We start from the raw sequence: 23,904 nt of genomic DNA on the forward strand, positions 1-23,904 counted from the left end.
GTCACTGCTATGAACAGGGCGCTGTATCCAGTTGTTAAATGAGAAATGGCGTGGACCTGCCAATTCATCCCTGAGAGTACCTCTGCAATCACATTAGCACTCCCTTAACGAGTATTTACCTAGACGCCACTGGACATAAATGATAATTCTATTTTACCATTAATTCACTGAACGTCACTTTATCCAATTCGTTGTACAACATAACTCCAGCAAGGTACTCTTTATATCAAATTTAGCATCATTAACCCAAAATATTACTACGTTTTCCATCGCAAAAAGCAACAACTCTATTCAGCAGCAGTCGGCACCCGATAAACACAGTACAATAAACACTTAGAAGGGACTCTGGAAGGATAAATTTTCGAGATGAAGAACTTGTATCAAAATGTACAATTATGAGATGCCCAAATATTATACTGTATTTATTTTCGTGGATATTACACCTATAAATTTGAAAGGAAAACAAAAGAAAGAAACTGAAACTTCAGAAAAACTGTGATTTAATTATTATGGCGTCCATGAGAATAATAAAATGTTATTCTTAACGTATCACTGGATGACAACTGCTGCAACGACGGAGTTTTATATTGAAGATCTGTTGGTGTATGTGTGTGGTAATTTTGAAATGCATGAAGATGTAATTGCCCTGAGGTGTTGAAAGCAAGCATGTTTGGGATTTTTATTTCTGATATTTGATTTCAAATTTTGAAGTCAACGTTACTGGACACTTTCATAGAGTTTTTGTCCCTCTTTTCTCAGTTTACCCCTTTTCATTGAATTATTAACTATGGAATTAGCACACGCAAAAACATATCAGGAGGTTTTGGATTATTTTAACACAGATAATGAGCGAGGTTTGACACCTGATCAAGCGAATGAGCGAGGTTTGACACCAAATATGGGCCAAATGAATTGCCAGCAGAGGAAGCAAAACCACTGTGGCCGCTAATCCTTGAACAGTTTGATGTTCTTTTAGTAAAAATTTTACTTCTTGCAGCTATTATATCATTTGAGTTAGCACGATTTAAAGAATATGAAGATGAAAGTTCGCAGATTACTGCCTTCGTAGAGCCTTTTGTTATTCTGCTTATTCTCATTGCCAATGCAATTGTTGGTGTGTGCAGAGAGTGCTATTGAAGCCTTTAAAGAGTATGAGCCTGAAATGGGTAAAATGGTCAGGGCAAGATAAACAAGGTGTACAAAAGATTAGAGCGAAAGAAATTGTTCCTGGTGATATTGTTGAAGTTTCAGTTGGGGACAAAATTCCAGCAGATCTCAGGATAATTAAAAATTTTTCCACAACTTTGAGGGTTGACCAGTCTATTTTGACAGGTGAATCTGTGTCTGTTATAAAACACACTGATCCTAGGGCTGTGAACCAAGATAAGAAAAATAGTCTCTTTTTTGGTACCGATATTGCATCAGGCAAAGCAAGAGGTGTTGTAATTGGAACTCCTCTGGAAACTTCCATTGGTAAAATCCGTACAGAAATTAGTATTAGCAATGGCCGCATGGCGCAAGAAAGCCTATGGATGCACCAGCCAGAAAAAAAAATTATAATAATAATAAAACGAATAAAACAATGATAAAAAAACTAATAATTAATAAAAGAAAAGGAAATTAAACCTATCATTCTATGCGTTTCCCTCACACGAAAGTACTATCCAGATGGCCTTTGAATTTCCCCAAACTGTCAGCCTCTACCACCCATGTAGGCAACTTATTTCAGTAATTTATAACTCGCTGGCTAAAATAAAACTTCCTGCAGTTCAATCTAAACATCTCCACCCCCCCGTAACTTGAATTTGTCCCCTAGTTCTAGCATCATTTACAATCTTGAAAATTTCGTCCTCATTAATTTTACTGATGCCTCTCAGAGCCTTAAACACCTCAATCAAATTTCCTCTAAGGCGTCTAGTTTCCAAACTCTGCAACCCACATAACTTGAAGTCTTTCTTAATAAGGACGCCCTTTTGCCGATCTCACCAGGCGAGTTACCCGTCTTTACACCCTTTCAAGAAGTTCGATGTCTTTCTTTAGGTGCGGTCTCCATACTTGAACACAGTATTCCAAGTGTGGTCTAAAAAAACCTTATATAATGGGATTAGCACGTCCCATATCACGTCCTCTACTTGGAAAAGTTCGATAGATCATTGATAGGACACCATGGGCCTTCCTTGCAATATGTTTACAATGCTCAGAGAATTTCATGTTTGACCGTATCGTAACACCTAAGTCCCTTTCCTCCAGTACTGGGTTTAGTTGAACTCCACCAAGTGAATAAGTTATTTTGGGATTACTCTTTCCCAGGTGTAATAATTTACACTTTGTTGGATTAAAGCATAGCTGCTATTTTTCTGACAATTCCTGAAGTCTATCTAGATCTCTCTGAAGAAGCTCAGCTTGACAGTGATTATTAACAACTCTACCAATTTTAACATCATCTGAAAACTTAGACATCACGCCCTCTATCCCTTCATCGATGTCGTTTATGAAAATTAAAAACAACAGTGGTCCTAATACTGATCCTTGGGGAACCACACTTCTTACATCAACCCAATCTGAGGAATAGCCATTTATCATAACCCTCTGCCTCCTGCCCTGAAGCCATCCTGCTATCCATGTAAGGATTTTCCCAGTGATTCCAACCTCTTCCAGCTTATAAAGCAACCGCTCATGTGGGCCTGAGTCAAAAGCTTTGCTGAAATCTAAAGAAACAATGTCGAAATTATTACCTAAATCCAGCTCATGAGTGATCCTTTCAAAATAGCGAACCAGATTTCTTAAACATGATTTTCCCTTTACAAAACCATGCTGAGTATCCTTGAGAATTTCAATTCTATCCAAATGATCCTGAATTCCACCCTTGATCATTGCCTCCATGAATTTCCCTACCACTGAAGTCAGACTGACAGGTCGATAATTTCCCACTTCACTCTTAGAACGACCTTTATGTATGGGAGATACATTGGTACTTTTCCAATCCAACGGAATCTCCCTGGAGTCTAGTGATGCTCGCATAATTAGTCTCAATGGTTCAGTACACTCACTTGCCACCTCCCTTAAGATTATAGGGTATATTCCATCAACTCCAGGAGCCTTACTGGCTTGTAGGCTCGAAAGCTTTTTCATTAAATAATCTTGCGAAATTTCAATATCATTAATTACATATTTTTAATTTCGCTCCCACAATTTCCCATTGCCACAAAAGGCTTTTCATTTGTAAATATCGATGCAAAATAATTGTTGAGTTCATCTGCAACGGCAGCTGGTGTATTTATTACTATCCCCTTTCCCTTACCTAAAGGTCCGATCTAGTTTGTCCTGCTCTTCTAAGCATTTATATATGTGAAGAATTCCTTATCCCCCTCTTTGCTAGCGATTTCTCATAAACTGCCTTTGCCTGTTGAACCTTTTCTGTGGCTCTATTATAGATTATCTTGTAGCTGTTATACGCTTCGGTACTTTTTATTGCTCTGTAACCTTTCCATGCCACCTTTTTCTGCTCAAGTAATGTGGCAACTTCACTATTCATCCAACTTGGAACCCTCCCCGTGGAGTATTTTTTTAAAGGTAAATACGCATCCAAGGCGTCTGTGATTAATGTTTTAAAAGCATACCGAAGTTCAATTGTATTCGTCCTCTCTGCGATATCTACCCAGTTAATAGAGGCCATATAGCACCTTAAGGCATTCGTAATTTCCTTTTCTGAAATTATAACCCATTCCTTTGCCTTTTACTACTGCTACCTCTCTCTCTCTTCATCATCCACTGTAGAACTCCATGATCACTTCCTGCTACTGGTTCCTCTAACATACACGTCTAACATTACTATATAAACAATTAAGACTTACTCTGCTTGTATATTTAACAACCCTAACACAACCCTTGAAGTGTTTTAGGCTCTCTTCCCTGGCATTAGCTACCCGCTCACTTGAAACGTTTCTGCCCCCAGAACATCTAGATAATATGTCCAGTTGGGGTAACAGATAAGAACTCTTGAGGTATGTGCAAGAGTTACTTTCACCAATATTATCAGATAAACGCGTGTCAGTATTACCCACATGCTCCCTAACTAGCAGTTTCCCTGAACCTTTAAGGTATCCTCAATAATACTGGCAAAAACGTTTGCACCACCTTTGTCTGGGCAGAATTGCAGACATTGTGGCCTAGCTCGCGGAATTTCCTCAGCATGGTCCTGTATTTTTCCAACAAATCATCAGATCGTGTACGTGTATAATAATAATCTCTTAACCCCCCCCCCTTAAAATCTGACAATCTGTTAGTGACATCATTAATAGTTGCTCCCGGCAGACATACCCTTGTGAAATGTGTGAGACTGAAGAAGTTAAAACTCCTCTTCAACAGCAGCTTGATGAATTTAGTGAACAGCTGTGCAAAGTTATTTCAATTATTTGTGTTGCTTTGTGTGCAACCAATATAGGCCATTTTAATGATCCTGCTCATGGTGGTTCTTGGATTAAGGTGCTGTTTGTTACTTTAAACTTTCTGCAGCTTTGGCTGTAGCTGCCATTCCTGAAGGTCTACGTGCTGTTATCATTACATGCTTGACTCTGGGTACAAGACGTATGGCAAAGAAAAATGCTATTGTTAGGTCTCTGCCCTCTGTAGAAACCCTAGGCTGTACTTCTGTTATCTGTTCAGATAAAGCTGGAACACTAACAACTAATCAGATGTCAGTAAGCAGGTTCCTCATTGTTAGCAAAGCCGCAGATGATGAAATCAGTTTCCATGAATTTGAAGCTACAGGCTCTACCTGTGAACCAATTGGAGATGTGTTTCTGAGAGAACAAAAGTCTAGATGTTCAGACTATGAATATCTATTTGAACTTGCAACTATTTGTTCAATGTGCAATGATTCATCGATTGATTTTAATGAGTATAAACAAGCCTTTGAAAAGGTGGAACGAATTTCCCAGAATTTCCCAGACTTATCAAAGTTCCATGGAACTTTGATAAGTCTGGGAAATCTAGACGAGATTCTGCTTTAGTTGTTAATCATGGCATTCAGAGCATGTGCAAGAAGGAATTTACCTTGGAGTTTTCAAGAGACAGAAAATCTATGAGCAGCTGTGTTCCTACAAAGGTTTCTCGTTGTCTGGGTTCTGGGCCAAAGCTGTTTTCCAAGGGTGCGCCTGAAGGGGTTCTGGAGAGGTGCACACATCTTCGGCTTGGTAATCAAAAGCTGCCTTTAACTCATGAAATGAAGGATGTATTTTGGAAGTAACTCGTTCTTATGGCACTGGACGTGATACTTTGGGTTGATTAGTTCTTGCTACTATGGACACTCCTTTTAAATTTGAAGAAATGGATTTTTGTGATTCCAATAATTTGCATCATATGAAGTTGACATGACCTTTGTTGGTGTTGTGGGTATATTGAATCCTCCCAAAGAGGTGCTCGGTTCCATTAATCGTTGCCGTGATGCTGGAATTCGTGTTATTGTTATCACTGGTGATAATAAAGCTACTGCTGAGGCCATCTGTAGCAGAATTAGTGTGTCTGGAGAAAATACAACTAGCATGTCTTATCCTGGGCGTGAATTTGATGATCTACCATTAAGTGAGCAGAGGAGCGCTTGTCGGTGAGCAAGACTCTTCTTAAGGGTAGAACCCGCTCACAAAAGTAAAATTGTGGAGTTCCTGTGGGTTCTGTGGGTATTGCTATGGGTTCTGGTACTGCTGTTTCTAAATCTGCTTCTTTTGAGAACGTACAACTCGCATTATCTTATTTCGAATGGGTAAGTATTATGACCGAGGACTGAAACGGGTTCCACTCCTGGCAGCAAAAACAAGAATACGGTTTTATAGCGGGCTCAGGAACACCAAAAGAACAAAGAACGAGCAGTAATGAGCAGTTATGGATATTGCCCGTTACTGTTTCCTGCTGGATAAGGTGAAAGCCTATACTCGCCAATGTCTGGGTGACATTGGTGAGCATCGTCTACAGATGAATTCCTTCATGATTGTAGTGTACCCAACTGCAAATGGATTCTTTCAACAGGACAGTGCGCCATTTTACACGGTATGGCACATTATTTTACTTAGGACAGGTGGAATGAGGTGAAACAAGCTTTCGAAGTACAGATCTACTACAACCATCCAAATTGTAACAACTGTGGGAAGGGACTGAGTTAATACGGATGATGGTCACTTTGGCAAGATCTCCAAAATTCATTCTGTCCATGCCAACGCGAATCCGGGTCTGAGAGCTAAGAGCAATATAAGGTGTAGCTTTGCCAATAAATTGGCTACTCGATGTGTAAATACTTTTATATAACACATTATAATGTTTCTCACCTGTTTTGCTCTGATAAATAAATAAACTAATTAATTTTCACATTAAGATAGAAAACATCCTCCTCATGAAAGCTATATAAGGGCCAATATGTCAGGCATAGTTTCTGTACATAGCTATGAGCAAGGTGGGTTTGATACTTGATGCATCGATCTTGTACTGTGTAGGAACTTCGCCACATACTGCTTATATAGAATGGCGACTGAGGCAAATCGTGACAAAGTGCTCCCACGAACCGAAAATGAATTTTTATCGGTTAGAGAAAATTTTCTGACATGACTGAACAAAATGTGTTATACTTTTAAATCAGAATTGCAGAATTATAGAAACTAACGTATTGGAACAAAAACAATAACTCTCAATAATAAATTATTCTAACACATTTATACACCCTGATAAATATTTTACTAAATGTGCGTCGCATTACAAACCAAATACCACAATTCTTCTCCACATGCACAACGAGTGAGAACAACAAATTTTCCTAGAACTGTTGACGTGATTTCGTAAGAAGCGTCTCTAATCAACTTAACCTTAAGGATATTCTTAAAGTGGCGCTGCTCCAATCCAGTGTCGAACGTTCTTACAGCTAATTGTTCTCCAGCCACACTCCTTTACTCCCTACTTAATTTTATTGGTGGAAAGCCCGTTCCATAGTTCTCCGTGTTTCTACTCGTATTTTTGTTTAAAACAACGCGGCTATTCTATGTAAAAGGCTTCGTTTATTTTCTGTTTTCAAAATCTTCTCTCACCCATTACCGCAAGTTTCGCATCACCGAATTAACTTTCATTTCATTTTCTAGAAAACTGTTTCTAAAGCCATTGGCTCATCCATGTTAGGGATTCCTCAATAAAATTAAACACTTTTTTTAACATTTAATTTAAGAAATCTACTTGTTTCTACCACTTGGCCCCAGTCGCCGCTTAAACCCTTCGGACCTTTATGTTGTTGATGTTATGGGAGTTTTTGGCGCAAAGGCTATTTTGTCCATATTGTGCCTACCAAAGTAACTGAGGCTTCTCAATCAATTTGGTAGGCGCAATGTGGGCTCAATTAGATTCTAACTGCTCCCGGGCGTGTGATAACTGCTTGGGGAACAGTTAGAATCGGTTATACGCATGAATTTTCAGTTAAGAAAAAAATTTGAGAGTTTGGCGTCATTACCTATGATGCTGCTGAGTGACAAAGACAAGATTTCCATTTAAATCTGAGAGGAAACTGAATGTAGACTGGCGGGCATCGTTGAAGAAGATAGATTCAATGAGTACATGCTTTACTGTTATTGATTGCCAGCAGTGCTACACTGCGAGGATCATTTCCTAGCAAAAATAAGAAGTGTGAGGTGAGTATAACATTCGAATTCTGGCTAGGATTACTTCTTTTCTTTCACGAAGGCTAGAAGTCCATAATTATGATTCAGGGTTCAGTTTAAAGAGCTTGTTATGCGTTTGGCTTTTTCCTCAGAAGTGTCCATTGTTCTATACATATTCTCTGTATTTTCACTCTAAGATCAGGATATGGGGCTAGATCATAGTTGTTGAGCGACTAAGACCATATTGAGCCGTAATTGTCTGTAAATTGCGTGTGTTCTTTCGTCGCTTTTCTGTTTGATAGACAAAAACCAAAGTTTTGGGGAGAGGGAAAAAAAAAAAAAAAACACGCTACCCTCGAGTAAAACTAACTAAAATAGTCACGTTTTGAAAAATGCCGATAAAAATTCACCGCGTTATCGACGGTATTTTGAACTGGGGTCTTTTCCACCCTGTGTGGGGTGGGCGGCTATTATACCAATTGTGCTACCCACGAGGGGGAGACTAGATCGTTCGTTGTGGCTATGCTGGAGGGATATTTTGCAGTGTCATCTGAAGACTCATTTCCTAGAATACCACTGTGACTGAGGATCCAAGAGAAGACAACACGCATCAGTTTATAAAGAGATTGTAAGTTGAAGAGGAGTTTTTCAAAGCTAAGAGAGCACTTTTTGAATCAGCATAAATTATACTTTTATTGATTTGACAGGAGCGCAATATTTTTCAGAGCAAGCTATATAGCACGAAGTTCAACAGTATTACTGCTACATTTAGCCGCAATTGAAATATAAACAATTGTATGAGTGAATACAACAGTTGCACCACCGACTTTATTGCCAGAACCAACAATGTAGATCTTAAGTAGATCAATGTAATTCTTACTAAAGTGGGAATAACTATGGGTATGAGCAAGATACGTTGCTGGATGTTAATATTTACCATCGCACTTTTTCCCCATTACTCAAAGTAATCATCACAAGGAAGAGTGGAAGTAATTCACGGGGATCCGGATCTCTTAAGTTTTTGAGAATATATTATGAAAGTGAACATTCCGTTACGTTCTGTAATCTGATACCGTTAGGCGAATTTTCCTGAGTTTGTTTCTGTAGTGGGTTGCCCACTACTAAACATGCAGTTAGTGTCCAATAGGATGGATGGGAAAGCTTTAATTTTAGCTGAGTAGTTCACCAGTAACATCTTTCTTCTGATACTGAGTGGAGGTTCGTGAGTCTCAACGTAAGGATTTTGAATTGGAGACGTTCTGTATGTACCTAGAGTAATCCAAAGAGCAGAACTGAAAAACTCCTGATGGAGAGTTTTTTCAAAGATCCGAGAGCGTACTTTGAGACCGTACTTTTAAACGATTTTTGTTTGTTTTTTTATTCGAAGCATTTCATATAAGGGAAGGGGGGCTGGAGAGCAATAGGTTATTAGAACACGAGACATGGACCGATGTCACTTACGACATGGCGTAAATAGTTGGAGAATGACTACTTTGTACTTCTGGTTCTTCTTTCACAAGCATAGTGATTAAGAAAGTGATTATCCAATGACCTATAGAATTTGTTAAGTGATGTACATTTATTAAAATATTCATCATGGTGATAAAATCTGCGGAATACTCTTCGAAACATGTTCTGGCGTGTTGGAATAGTTTTTATCTTGATGAACAGCAAGCCACGAAGGAAACGTCTCGTTTAAAGATATGATTAAAGACGCAGATCAACGTTATTATAATAGAGAAGGGGGCCAAGCACTTCAAAAATCTTGCTCATCGCCATTTCATTTCATAATCCAGTTTAACAATGCTACCTCGCTTATTCTTCATGAGATTGAGGATCTTATGGAAAATATGCAACAGTATTAGAATCTTCCATAATAAAATTTCTAAAAAATGTATGCCTATATGTTCGCATTTTAAAAGTGGTATTGAGCTTTTCTTTTGCAATTTTTATATATTTTTTTATCAGCAGTTTTGAAGAACACTAGAATCTAAAGCTTTATAACCTTTTCAATTTGTGGTCACGTTGCCTTTTCAAGTTCCGAGTGAGCGTTCATTATTTGTTAGAAGTCAACACCTGTGGGCAGTATTACGCATGTGTACGATTTCATTGATTTCCATCCTTCCGACAGCTGCAAACCAGCTTGAGGAAATCCTCTTTGCCGAAGCGAACTTCTAAGTACCCTCTTTCCTTACAAAATGCACTTGATATATGAAGCATCTTGAAGGAAGTCATATCTGCTAACTTCAACGCACTCATTTGGTGCTCGAATTTCAACAGGACAGGGATTCTGGCAGTGAAAGACATTTCCTCAGGAAATGGATAACGAACTTCCTCTTGAGTTTGTTGGTTTCTTTCTCGTTCAGAGCGTGATCGATTTACTTTATCGATTACTTGAGTTCATTCTCACGTTTACAGAAAGCCAAAGATACAACAGCGCGAGCAGTGAAATTAATTAACGAGCTTAAATAGACCGTGTGTCGATCTTTCCTGGGCATAAATCATTCGATTGCATATCTTTTACTAGAGAATTTGATCTGTTGGGAAATAAGCATTAAAAAAAATTTCTTATCCAATGACCTGTCGAAAATACTGACCACTACTTTGTTTATTTTTAGATGTGTATAGTGAAAACTTCACACCAGCGAAAATTTCCTCAGTTTCAATTAGCACAAATAAACGCCGAGTTGCAAATGGGTGGTGCTCCAAATTTTGATATGTCTTAAAACAAGGCACGTCAGACTGTGAACAAGAACTTATTATGATATCTCACGCGCATACATACTCACTGATATCATACGTCCACTTCCATGAATAGACAGAGTAGGCTATAATATAACAGCAGATACCTCTTACTTAAATTGAATATCGAATTCTGATTAGTTAAGTTTTGTTGATAGAAGATTAGTGTTGAACACAGTACTGAGAAATACAAAGAGTAATCACTGAATTATGACCACCTACCTAACACCGTGTTGGGCCATATTTCGCACGGATAACAGCTGCTATTCGCTTGGGCATTAATTCCGCTAGATATCTGAAGACATTCGTTTGCAGCCATGCTGCTGAAAGGCTTTCCACAGTCCCGGAATAGATGACAACTGTGTCCATACACCTCACTTCCCGTTCCAAAACATCCCACAGGTGTTCATTTGGAGGCTAATCAAGATGGGTGGTATCTTGACTGCATTCCTCGAACCACTTGTGCACAGTGCGGATCCGATGACAAGGCGCATTATCGCCTTGGAAGATCCCCTTTCTGTCCGTTAAAAAAATGCAACATGGCAGGGTAAACATGGTCTCCTAAGAACTGCCGGTTGACTTGAATTTGTAAATAGGTTTTGCTATTTTGTTCCTATCATTATAATGAGGAATATGACTTAATGGCAATACTTGCCACTCCTTATGTGTTAGATATTCAATGGATGCCCTCATACTTTGGAAATAAGTTTTGGTGACAATAAGTACTTTTCACTTATATTCATACTACACAACTTGGATGTCTTCTTGATTGGACATGAATAACTGAATTGGACCTCACACGTAAATAAGTAGTATTGACAATAAGTACTGACTGGGACTGTTAATGAGTTTTGGTGATAAGTACTTGTACTGTACTCAAACAATTTGGAAGCCTTTTTTTTTTTTTTTTACATCGGATTGGACATACACCGACAAGACGTATAGATCTGTTTTTTCCTATGGAAACTGAAACTCAGGGTCATCTCGCTCATACTGTGCTCCTGGCATGAGTTCATGCTGACCACCATTATTGGCTTGAAATTTGGACATTTTCCAGACTTTCTTTACTTTTAATCATCGATCATTGATCTTGTAACTTCTACTTTTTTTGAGATGTCTCTTTCTTTCTTTCTTTCCCTACCTTTCTGTCTATTCCCCCATAGGAGCATAAGCGCAAGAAGAGCAAGTCGTATGGGTGAAACAGTCTCCTATAATCACGTACGGTGGTAAAGACCACAAAGAATCCTGCATCTACTGGAGAAAGTGTGATACCAGTGTAATGCCAGCAGTTCCCGTACAAGCAGGTGAAAATCCCGTTTCTATAATAATAAATTTAATTAGATAAAACGTTAAAATAATAATTATTATTAAAGAAAAGGAAATAAAACAAAAAAAAAAAATAAATAAAAACAGTGAGAGAGAGAGAGTCGTAGATTTATATAATCATAAATCTACGAAATTCTAGCATTTATGCTATTCAGTTCAACTCTCTTTAAATATTTTAGCTGTGATTATGCCAAGTTATTTCAACACGCCGTTTGGAAACGCACTATGCCAGAGCTCACTTTTGGTAGGATCTCGTTCTCGAACAGTATCCTACCAAAGGCGTACTCTCCACACTTTGGAATAGTGTTTTGAAGACAATAAACTTCCAGACAGGAATGAGATTTTTTTTTTTTAATTATACACAAGTGCGGAGACTGTTACTCAGCACTTATGAAACTGAACGGCCAAGATCTAAGAAAATTCTATTTTCGCTCCTTTTTTATCTTGTTGTTTCGAAGTACCTTCGATCTAATTCTGGAGGTCACAAACAACGATAAAGTGAATCAAAGAACTTCGATTCTCGGGAAATTCATTTTAACTCTGTGGGAAGAACCATTAACTACCCATAAGTCTCTCTCTCTCTCTCTCTCTCTCTCTCTCTCTCCTCCCACCACCATTTCCTCCCTCCATGTACGTACAGGCGCGCAATCGCATTCACAGTATTGTCAGAAGATGACTGGGTTGCGGCAGAAAGTACTCACCCTACACCAACTGGTATTTTTTGAAAACTTCACGTGGATCCATACTGTAGCACTAAAATAATGGCATCTTATTTTCTCAGATTAAAATTTGCAGACGCAAAAACTGGAACATTAAATAGCGAAAAGTATCTTCTTCGACTTGAAGAAAAGAACAATATTTGTACTATTAATATGAATAGTATTTTAACTGTTTCGTGGTTGCTGGCATATTAATTTTAATATGATTATACTTGGCGCTCAAGGCCTCTGTTTTCTAATATGTGTACCTTTCTTTAGAATAGCGGTTCTCAAACTTTTTTCAATAGCGGAACCCCCCCACCACCATCCAATTAAATTAAAAATATTTATTTACTGGGTTGTTACAATACAAAGGAGAAAATTTGATCAATACATCTTGATTAGAAGCAAGCTGGCAAGCTTTAGATCAATACAAAATATAGGAGCAAAAAGTATGAAACTCTTAAGTACGAGTACATCAGAAGATAAATATTAACATTGCGGACAAAGGGGAATAAAAGCATGAGATATGAGAGGAAAGTACTTTCATATCTCAGGAAAAATATACTTTCCTATACAGGAAAAAACTAAATAGGGAAAAGATAACAACATTAATAATAGTATAAATTACACAAATCAAGGAATATAAAAAGCAAGGGTTATCACAACCATTATAAGATATCACAAAACTCGATACAGTTTGGGTATGGTGGACCACTTCAAGGATGCCTCTTCAATGTTCCCGATCATTACCAATTTTATAAGGTCTTCAGTAATTTCTTAGAAAAATCAACTGTCTTTTTTCGAATGAACACGTCCGTTAGATAGTCTTCTGTTAACTGGATCGGAAAACTGCTAGCCTGGGGGGATACACTGACTAAAAGGTTAACAGTGGTCGTAGGCAGAGGCAAACGTGATTCTTGCACTGCTTCTATTAGAATGCAAGGCAATGAAGATTTCCAGAACTGCTGGGAGTCATAGTGGAACAAATAAATACATGGGCTGTGTTAGGGTAACTAAGAGTAGAAACAGGTTGTGCATGTATAATTGCAAGTACATACAGTAATGCTAGGTGTATAGTTAATAAATTCGATGAGCTTGAAGAGCTAGTCAAGACGTCAAAGGCAGATATTGTTGGGATATCAGAGACGTGGTGTCCCATAGACATAAGCAGTGCGGAAATGGAATTTGGGGAGTACAATGTGTACAGAAAGAACAGGCAAAACAGGAAGGGTTATGCTGTTAGTTAAGAAACTCACAAAATCTAAGGAAGGGCATCCAATTGATGTTGGCGGACAATGCAATGTTGAGTCTGTTTGGTGTGACATAAGCAGTGGCAAAGGAAAAATGAGAGTAGGAATGTGTTATAGGCCTAATAAATCTGATGAGTATAATGAGCAATTGTGCAGAGAAATAGAGTAGGCCAGTAAATCAGAATGTCTTATAATGGGAGATTTTAACTTTCCAGATATCGACTGGAACTTGTGGGTGGGTCATTCGCACACTAGCACCACTTTTGTGGATTTATTGGATGATTGTTTTCTATAGCAAAATGTTCGAGAGGCAATACGAGGGAGTCTGACCTCACTCTTGATCTGATTATCAGAAGTGATTATTCATGCATTAAGAATTTGCAGATAAAGGAACCACTGGGTGACAGTGATCACAATGTACTGATGTGGGAATTAATTAAAGATGTAACTACCATCAAGACTAAAGGGAAGGGCTATTTGCTTTCGTAAAGGTGACTACGGTGGTCTGAGACAGTTTTTAAATTCTGTACAGTGGGATCAACTGATGATGTTACCAACGTTGAATTCTAAATGGGAAGCCTTCAGGGACTTAATTTCGGGGCTATTTGGCTTTTCATTCCAATTTAGAAATACTGTTCAACGTTTAGGCCTAAGTGGATGTCAGATGAATTAATGAGGCTCCTGGCAGAGAAGAAGTATAGGACGCATATAAAGTATCAGGTGACACAGAAGCCTATGGCTGGTATAAACTACTCTATAATCAAGTCACAAAGGAGGTTAGGCAGGAGAAGGCAGATTACGAGAAATCCTTAGCAAAGGATCCAAGAAAAAAAGCAAAACGTTCTTTACTTATATAAACTCTAGAAGGAAAGGGATGAATCAGATATCACAGATGGTTGGTTTTGATTTTATTGGCGCATTAGTTACTAAGGCTATAATGCGCCAAGACCAAATCACAGATGAGTTGACTATTGATGATCATGCTCAGGTAGCTGATAAACTGAAGGAGTATTTTGCATCTACATTTACACATGAGGAGTTATTCAATGAGGGGAGTGCCAGAAGTTTATCAAAGTCTAACAGGGAGCTAAGTGATTTTGTAATAACTGAGAGCAAAGTGGAGGAGAAATTGTACAAGTTAAAAATAAAAAAGGCACCTGGGATGGATGGGATCTATGCAGTTATATTAAAGGGGGCAGCAAAGGAAGTAAGGAAACCCTTAGCCATAATCGTGAGAGCTTCCTTGAACTCAGAGGAGGTTCGCATGGACTGCAGATGTGCAAATGTATCACCAATTCACTAAGGGGGTTCAAAAGGTGACACAAGAAACTATAGACCTGTTAGTTTAACTTGTGTTCCGGGGAAAATAATGGAGTCACTGGTTAAAGAAGCATTGCAGGATCATCTAGACAAAGCTGCAGTAATAGTTAATACACAGCATGGGCTTATTAAAGGGAGGTCTTGTCTGACCAATTTGATTGGTTACTATGATGTGGTCACAAAGGAACTGAATGCCAAAAATAATTGTGATATCATATACTTGGATTTCAGGAAAGCTTTTGATACTGTTGCATATGAAAGACTGCTGTACAAATTGGAGAGATATGGCATTAAGGGAAGGTTGCTACAAAGAATAAGGGGATGGTTCAGTGGGAGAAGACAGAGAGTGGTAATCAATGGACACTACTCTTCGTGGACAAATGTTATTAGTGGAGTTCCCCAGGGTTCGGTGTTGGGCCCATTGTTGTTTTGTATATTTATCAATGGTATTGATGATAGTATATCAGGTTTAATTTCCAAGTTTGCAAATGATACAAAGGTTGGCAGGGTTGTTATCGATATAAAGACATTATGCTGCTCCAACTGGATCTAGATAAGTTGGGAAAATGGGCTGAGAAGTGGCAACTAAAGTTTAACTTTGACAATGCAAAGTTAAATATGGGCAGCAGTAACCGAAGAGAAACGTAACAACTGTGTGGTACTACACTCAGGGAACTGGAAAGTGAAAAAGAACTGGGGATAATTGTGTAGTCGAATATGAAGTTCGCTCAGCAGTGCAGATGGGCTGTCAGGTCATGGAGTCTTGTCAATGATATATAGGAATTTTGCTAGCAGGGACAGTGAGCTGATTATCCCGTTATACAAAGCAATGGTCAGGCCACACCTAGAGTACTGTGTACAGGTCTGGAGGCCTCATTTTAGGAAAGATGTAGAGTTGTTAGAACGAGTACAAAGAAGGGCAACAAGATTGCTTAGGGGAACAAAGGGGTGCACTTACCAAGAAAGGCTTAAGTTCTGCAAATTGCAGTGCTTGGAGAGTAGGCAACTGCGAGGTGATCTGACTGAGGTGTATAAGGCCTTGAATGGGTTGACCATGCTTAATGCTGATGGGATTCTTTCTCTTGCTCAGATTAAGAACCTGAGGGGGCACAGATTCAAATTGAGGAAAGACAGTTGTAAAATAAATGTGCAGAAATATGACTTCAGCCAGCGGGTAGTTGATTGGTGGAACAGACTTCCATATTTTGTTGTGGAAGTTGATAGCCTAAATAAATTTAAGGCTGAGCTGGACAGGCATTTGGAACGAATGGAGGGGTGAAATGGGAGTTTTTGTTTTGTGTTTTTGGCTGATGCTGCATAAGCTTGCTTTCTTGCATCATATGCCTCAACTAATGCTAAAGGTAAGGGGTTGCCCTCAGATTAGGAGGAGAATTCTCCACTGGCACAGTTACTGTACTTTTGGATCAGAAATCCTGTGATGAAACTACTCGTTTCAGTCGGTCCTATTTCCTTTATTATTGTAGACAATCTCTGAATCATAAGCAGCAAAGCCAAGGCTGAACATTTCTCAGTTTCGCAGTCTTAGTTTTACCCGTTCACTTCAGTAGTCAGAATTTGTTTACAAACAATCGTTTGAGGTTTAAATTGCTGTCAGGCTTCAGCAACAAATAGATGAACTAGACAAATTATTACCAATAATATATTTTCAGGTTCTGTGGTGATCTGTGGAGTGACCAAGCTGCTGCCTGGCATGCCATATTAATTTCAGCATCTTTATATGAAGCAATTTCAGGTGATCGTTCAGTATTAGCTGATAATGAAAGGTAATACCAGGTAGGTATACTGCCTGAGAAGACGAAAAGCTGCTCCATACATACTGACAATAATCGGCATTTGGTTATGTTTCAAATTTCTGAAAAATGATTACATTTCAATTAACGATTAAAAGTTGATTAAATGATGATTATATCTTACGAAATATTAGTTATTAACTTCTTTAACACGGATTAAATAACAGGATTTCACTGCTGGTGTATCTTAAAAAAACCCATTTGCAACTTGTTTCAACTATTTGCTTCTAAAAGCCGGGATACAATTGCATTACTTAAAGATAAGCCGAAGGATATAACAAAACATGCTAGTACGAAACAAAAGTTTAAATAATAATATGATACAGACGACTGCTAAAACAAACTACGCAAAAAAATGAGAAATACATTACTGAGAAGCTGGACACATGTACAGTCACTAAAGAAAAAAAAATGTTAGACCTCTGTAATGTCAGAATAATTTATTATGTTTTGTACCCGCACCTTTCAAGCATGCAGTAAATATTTGTTGCTTGTTTCCTACTTATCACGAGCAAGCGTTCCACGGAACCCTCTGGCAACATCCAGAGGGTTCCGTGGCACAAGTTTTAAAGAAGTAGTAGACAGGATAATGTTTAATTAGACCACTACTTACGTGAAAGTTTCCCTTTAAGTTTAGCTAAAACATCATCCATAAGTAGCTTAAATGTTACTGACAAACATTTTCCTCAGTTAATTTATATTGTGCAATGTGGGTACCATTTTTACTCATACAATCTTTTATCAGGTAGCTTGGTGTACCGACGAGCTATTGGACAAGTGGTGTTCATTCAGTTCATAGCTTCCTATATTCTGTAATAAAACGTGATTTTATAAATTTTGGCTGTCATATATGTTACAGAATATGTCACCGCCAATTTTATAAAAGGTCAGCCAGTTACTTTTAATTTTATTTTCAAAAAGTGAGTATTCATACATTTTTTCAGTCATAAACGTGAACTCTGAGCGGATGTTGGGTAATTGAGGCACGTGTTCAAACTGCATTGGAAAAAAGAGGTGGAATCATAAAATAATAATTCAGAAGAAAAGTGTCCATGGAAATATCTGTAAATGATGCATACAACAGAAACTGAGCGCCTGTGGAAGAGTTGGTTTGTGAGTTGGAAATCATTAACACGACTCTTTCGGATAGAATTTTACAGTTTTCGGGGTTGACAATAGAAGTTTGCTTAGGCAAAACTCCGAATACCGGAATACTATTCGAAGTAAGGGCTGATTTGGAAAGAGCGAATAGTGTTCCTTAAGGCATGGTAATGAAAGAAATAATCTTTTGCATTTTATTGTATATGAGGGTGTACTATTCGTGTATAATCCATATACGACGCAGATACAATGCATTCCGGCATGTGTAATACCGGACAGGGTCTGAATGGGCAAGGATTAATCCACAAATTGAGAAACGAACACAATTAAAAAAAAAAACCCTTTCCAAGGATGTCAGGAGCGCCAAACTTTGGTATTTATCTAATTATATTTATTTACATGAAAGCGAAGGATATGACGTCAACTGTACATTTTCGTTATTCAGTGTGATTTTGAACACCTGCTACGCCAAAGAATCGAGGCTTCCTATAAACATGGAAGGGATAAAATATGGAAACTTAAGCTCAACAAACCAATACGGCTTCAGGAAGGGCTGTGTCCACTGCTGACGCTCTGGAGAGTATTGTAACAGCAACTACCAACTCAGCCCATAAATATTTCCATGTCATATCCATAGATTTCACCAGGGCGTTTGACTCCTTGACATTGTCCTTCTACACATGGATCTGCTAGGGATAATATATCAAGCCTATGCAAATGACTTGATCCTTTTCCTGGAAGCAGACACAAGAGCCAACTTGAGGCCGCAGCCAACAGAGCCCTAACAAGCTACAGGAATGGTCCAGCTATAACCATTTCTCCATATCACCTTCGAAAACCAACTCAATACTCATTAAGTTGAACCTAAACCTGGCGCACCACCGCAAATCAAATTTCATGGGATTACAATAAAACTAACAATCCAGATTAAGTATTTAGGAATCATACTGGACAGAAACTTTTCCTTCAGCCCGCAACTCGAATTTATTCAGAAGAAAATAAGAAACTACACGGCGTTGGTGGCGAGAATCTCAAGGCGCGACTGGGGCCTTAAACGCAGCACCCTTCTCTTATTTTAAGGCATAAGTGATCGCAGGCGATCTTCCTACCTTCGATCACTTATGCCTCAGGGATCTGGATGAATAAAGCAAAAACCATGGTGAATAAAAGGAAGCTGGACACCATCGAGCGGCTAAATGACTAGAAGAACAGTGGTATACGACACTAAACGATCCAAGACCCACACACTTTTAAATCTCTGGCATTTACAGCTTACTGTAACACATTTCAACGTAAACTACGCAGTGATGGCGGAAATCCCTGGTGCCGCTTGACTCTAAACACACTTACACACAGCGAGATTGAAGTATTCCGATGTGGACTCCTCTAGAACCTCTCCAAAGAGAAACTTATTCCAAATATTAACAAAGTCTACAAGAAATCGCCACTATGGTTCTCTTCCGGCCTACACGTCACATTTCTCAAAGCGGGTCATGGCCCCATAAAAGGGAAGCTTATTGATCTTGGCATCTTGAATGACCCATTACGTACATGTGGACTACCAGAGACATGGATATATCTCATGTATATCTGCATCATATATGAAGATCTTCTATGCAGGCTCATAACAAAAATTCTATACCTCCCGAAGATGTCTTCTCGACTCACAGGAGGAGTACACTGCTTTCACCTGTTTTTCCAAAGAGCTCTTTAACCGACGAAGATACCCTAGACCACTGACCTGAGATCACACCTATAACTTAATCTGACTACACCAAGTATGATTAATAATCCAAGAACTATAGGAATCCTGGCCACCAAATTTGACCACTGTATCAACACACACCCAGTACAGCCATTGGACCTGACTACCCCCAATGGACTGGACACCTCTATTAGATTTGACATTCCACCGAAATTGACTTTAAAGTGTTTGAAGACACCCCGCGCTGAATGGTGATCGAAACTGTGCTCCCTTGCACAGTTACTTTCAACCTATATCCCCTTCCCCAATTCTTTTCCGGATGGAGTTATCTTCCATTGTATCTTGGGGATGCCTTGCTCTTCATCCCCCATATTTTCAACCTGTTCCCACTCTACCTTTTTTTTTGTCTTCGTCCAGAAAGCTCAGGCGACCCTGGCAGAGATCAGCCAGAGAATAATGGGCAACCAGGCTACCTGAAAGCAGTGTGCGCGCGGGCAACGCTGCAACCAAATTCCAGGTCTTAACCCAACATAATACGACACATTCAACATACTGATTTAGTCCTTTCCTGGCATTTACAGTAGTATTTACTGCATTTCTTCACAACATACATACGGCGCAGATGTGGGAAAAAACCACAAGTGACGCCTCACCCTAACACTATGCATAACTAATTTTATGTCTTCAATTTTTAAACGCTGATTGACAACAGCACCTTCACAATTTTTAAGACATCTTGACGACTTTAGTAATAAAAATAAACTATCAGTTATACACACTGATTTATTTATTTTAATCAGGAATAATTTTTTAAGTCAGTATTGCCTCACCACCAAACAGCATATTCACTGAAGAGCTACGCTAGCACTAAAACGCATACAAAATTAGTTACCAAACTTGATGTATAGATTTCCCAACACAGGGGCTAGTTCTGAAAAACAGTTTTAAATTTAATATACATTTAAAGGATAACCTAGCGTGGAAATGAATTTAACATAAGTTCTTTTCAGTGAACAGATAACTATTTGAAGGCGTTTCGATTGAGGCTAACTCCAACCCATGGAAGTGGTCGTCCGTCAGCATCACAAAAAAGTAATTAAAATAAGTGATGAGCAGCAGAGGAGCAACGACTACGAGCAAGATCAAATCCGTTGAGATTATCTAATGGTGGCCATACATATTGAATGACTGATATTCCCTGGACAGGTACGGAAAAGGGATAAAGGTGGGCCACTACCTGTTCCTTAATAAAAAAACAACAACTTCATCAATTAGGACAACAAGAGTATCAAAACCGTTGCAATTTCGGCCAGTAGATGATTGACAAGGTTATGCAGGATCCAAAATGGCTATAAAACGTATTATGGGTAATGAAGTCACTTTTATCTAGACAGAGCTGCAGCAGGCACAAATTGTAGAAGTTGGACAACAGAAAACCCTGAAGTTCGTGTTATGATATCATTCCATCCATTACAAGGCGCACCATAATTTTGGTCTCTCTTTGAAACCGTTAACAATCGTGGACATTTTGAACCATAATCTCTGGATTAGCTGCTTTGGTCCGCAGCGCAGCTATTCCAGAGATTAATGAACATGGTTTATATGGAAGCATAATTTGTATGAAGGACGATGCTATACAGCATAGTGGCAATAATAGCCAACAACTCCTATGGAAAATCTTCAGGGAAAAAGGAATCATTAGTCACCATTTTCCACATACGTGGCCTGCAAGGTAGCTCGACCTAACCCCAGAAGACCCTTGGTTGTGGGATATCCGCTACATCATGTGTACCCAGAGCTATTTTAGATTTGAAGAAAACGCAGTCGGTTGGGAGATAGTGCAGGTTCCATGGGAAATTTTAAAAGGCATAACGCTTCGGCTTGATTTACTTATTAGAAAATAATGGTTGATACACAGATTTGATTGTCAGTAGCAAATGGAGGAAAAAGTTACCTTTCTGCTACAGTTGTATCAATGTATGGCGGTAATATTTCGATTTATATTGTTGAAATAAAATCATCCCACACACGACCTATAGATTTCGTCCAAGTTTGCTCGGAGTCCACGAATAAGTGTGCACATTATTGGGGATTGTCAGGCGTGTCTGTTTGCTTACGGGATGTTGATCGTTTGCGCCTGTCTATTACTGGGTTTCTCCGCCCCCTTTTTTTTGGGAAAATTGGCCTGCCGTTGTCCATACACCCACCGGTATTGTGTAAGAACTATTCTTACATATATATTAGGAATTTAAAATTTACCATATTTTTGGAAAATATCTAATGTTTAAAACAGCCAAGCACTCAGCAGATTTGCTTGCACTGTGTACATTCAAAACGGACTGGATTAGCGTAGCAGCAGGAGGGGCGCTGACCGAACTGTAATACAATGGGTAGGCCAGTTTTTATGCGGCTCTTGTTTACCGAAAAAGGGCTGTGGGCAACTTACGGCAGCAGGGGACAAAAGAACGCCCACACCCTAGAACGGTTTCGAACTCCATCCAAAGGAAAGACTCAGAGATCAGAGAGCACACCGGTTTTGAGTGATACACAAAGTACAGACGGGCTGACTCAGAAGGCACTCAACAATTTCAGTGGCGGTATCTTGAAAGGAAGCGTGACGGAAGAGGTAAGTGGTAGCGGACATCCCAGATAAAATTCTAGTGATGATGTAGGGCTCGGATGCTCTCATCACAAAGAAGGCAGTTTGACCTACCAGAATCTGGTTAAAAACAAAGGAATAAGAAATGAGCGAATGAAAAAGAAGAGAGTGATGGAGGATTACCAAATGATTGGGCGAAAAATAAGGGAGAGCTTGAAACAAAAAGGTGATGTAGAGAGAAGAAGGTGATGTAGAGAGCCCAAGAGTCAGAGTCCCGAAACCTGGAAAGGAAAAGGTCTGGAGGAGAATCTCGGGGAGAGGCGCGTGAGAGTGGCAGAAAGATATTTTGGGAGTGCGAGAAACGCATACGGAAAGTCCGATCATGATAGTGTAGTGGGTAAAGGTAATAGTGAAAGGCAGAATGACCTGGAAAAAGTCCTGAGTGTGGGAAGATCGACGTGGAGGCAGAAAAGAGCCGTAAGCCTAGCAGATCAGGGAAGAAATCGGAGGAAGACCTGAAGGATCGGAAACTCACCCAGGTGGTAGAAAAAAAGATACCAAGTAAGTCAGTTTAGTGAATTTTACTAACGAGAACGGTGTTGTAAAGAAATCCATAGGAAAAAATTGGACAGGACAGTTTGAGAAGTATTGGAATGTGATGACTACTATATTGTAAGGATAGGAATAAGATATAATAGAAATAGAGAGAGAGAAAGAGAGTGAGTGAATGTTACTCATCTGTGATTAGAGATATTGATAAGAAACTTAAAGAAAAGAATTGATTTCATGAATTGTCTAATTGCTATTAGCGGAGTGAATTGTATTCAGTAGAAATTTCTCCTTAGAATATGTAAGAGAGAGTGAAAAATTATTGGAGTTATTCAGTTTATGTTGGAAAGGAGATATATATATATATATATATGACCATATAAAAGTGTATAGGATAGAATATTTAAGATTTTGTATTGAAAACATAGTGGAAGTTTATGAATTGCTTAAGAAGATTGATTAAGTGAGGACACCATTTCATGTATAATAATAATTACTGTGTTGTAAAAAATATCATGAATAATTTAGAATGTGTAAATAATTGTTGTACAAATCGTAAATAAATCCTTGTTATGTTAATACCCCTTGTTTCGTCTTAACAGACTGACACCTCAGAGCTATAATTAGTAGTACGAACTATCCAAGCTAAGGAAGCTAGAATAAAGAGAAAAGTAATAAAATAAAGTCCTCAGTACTTGGATCTTCTGATGAACAAACAGGATAAAATTAATGGAAATAATATATTATGCAGCAGGTAGCATGTGGGCCTTGGAAGGGAAGTGAGGACCCCCTGTTTAAAGGAATAAAGAAATAAAAACAACAGCTTTTGTGGTCCCAAGGTAAAAGGGGGAAAGAAATAAGCGAGGGATAGAAAATATATATATACAAATAAATATATATTTCGAAATAAAAACAGATGAGAGAGAATATAAATCATTCATTTCCCTCCCCCCACAATTGTCGAGCCATAGCCGGGATAAGAAAACCCCGTTCCCACAATTGGCGAGCCAGTTTGTTTTTTTATATAAAGTTAATTAATCTTGTTTTCCCCCCTCCCACAATTGCACTACCTCCAGTGGGTGGGGGATCTGTGCAAAAAAAGCACATACAGATGATAACAACAGGATACACAATACTCATAACTCCAAACACTAACTTTTACAGAGTTT

General features: G+C 38.7%; 1 pseudogene; it reads left to right on the plus strand.

Moving 5' to 3' along the window:
* The first annotated feature begins 762 nt into the window (after window positions 1-762).
* The window catches only part of LOC150088300 (calcium-transporting ATPase sarcoplasmic/endoplasmic reticulum type-like), a 52,737-nt pseudogene continuing 29,595 nt past the window's right edge, over window positions 763-23,904 (plus strand).

The sequence above is a fragment of the Mastigoproctus giganteus genome, chromosome 3 (assembly GCF_048544385.1).
Source record: "Mastigoproctus giganteus isolate SK-2022 chromosome 3, ASM4854438v1, whole genome shotgun sequence".
Classification (NCBI taxonomy): domain Eukaryota; kingdom Metazoa; phylum Arthropoda; class Arachnida; order Uropygi; family Thelyphonidae; genus Mastigoproctus; species Mastigoproctus giganteus.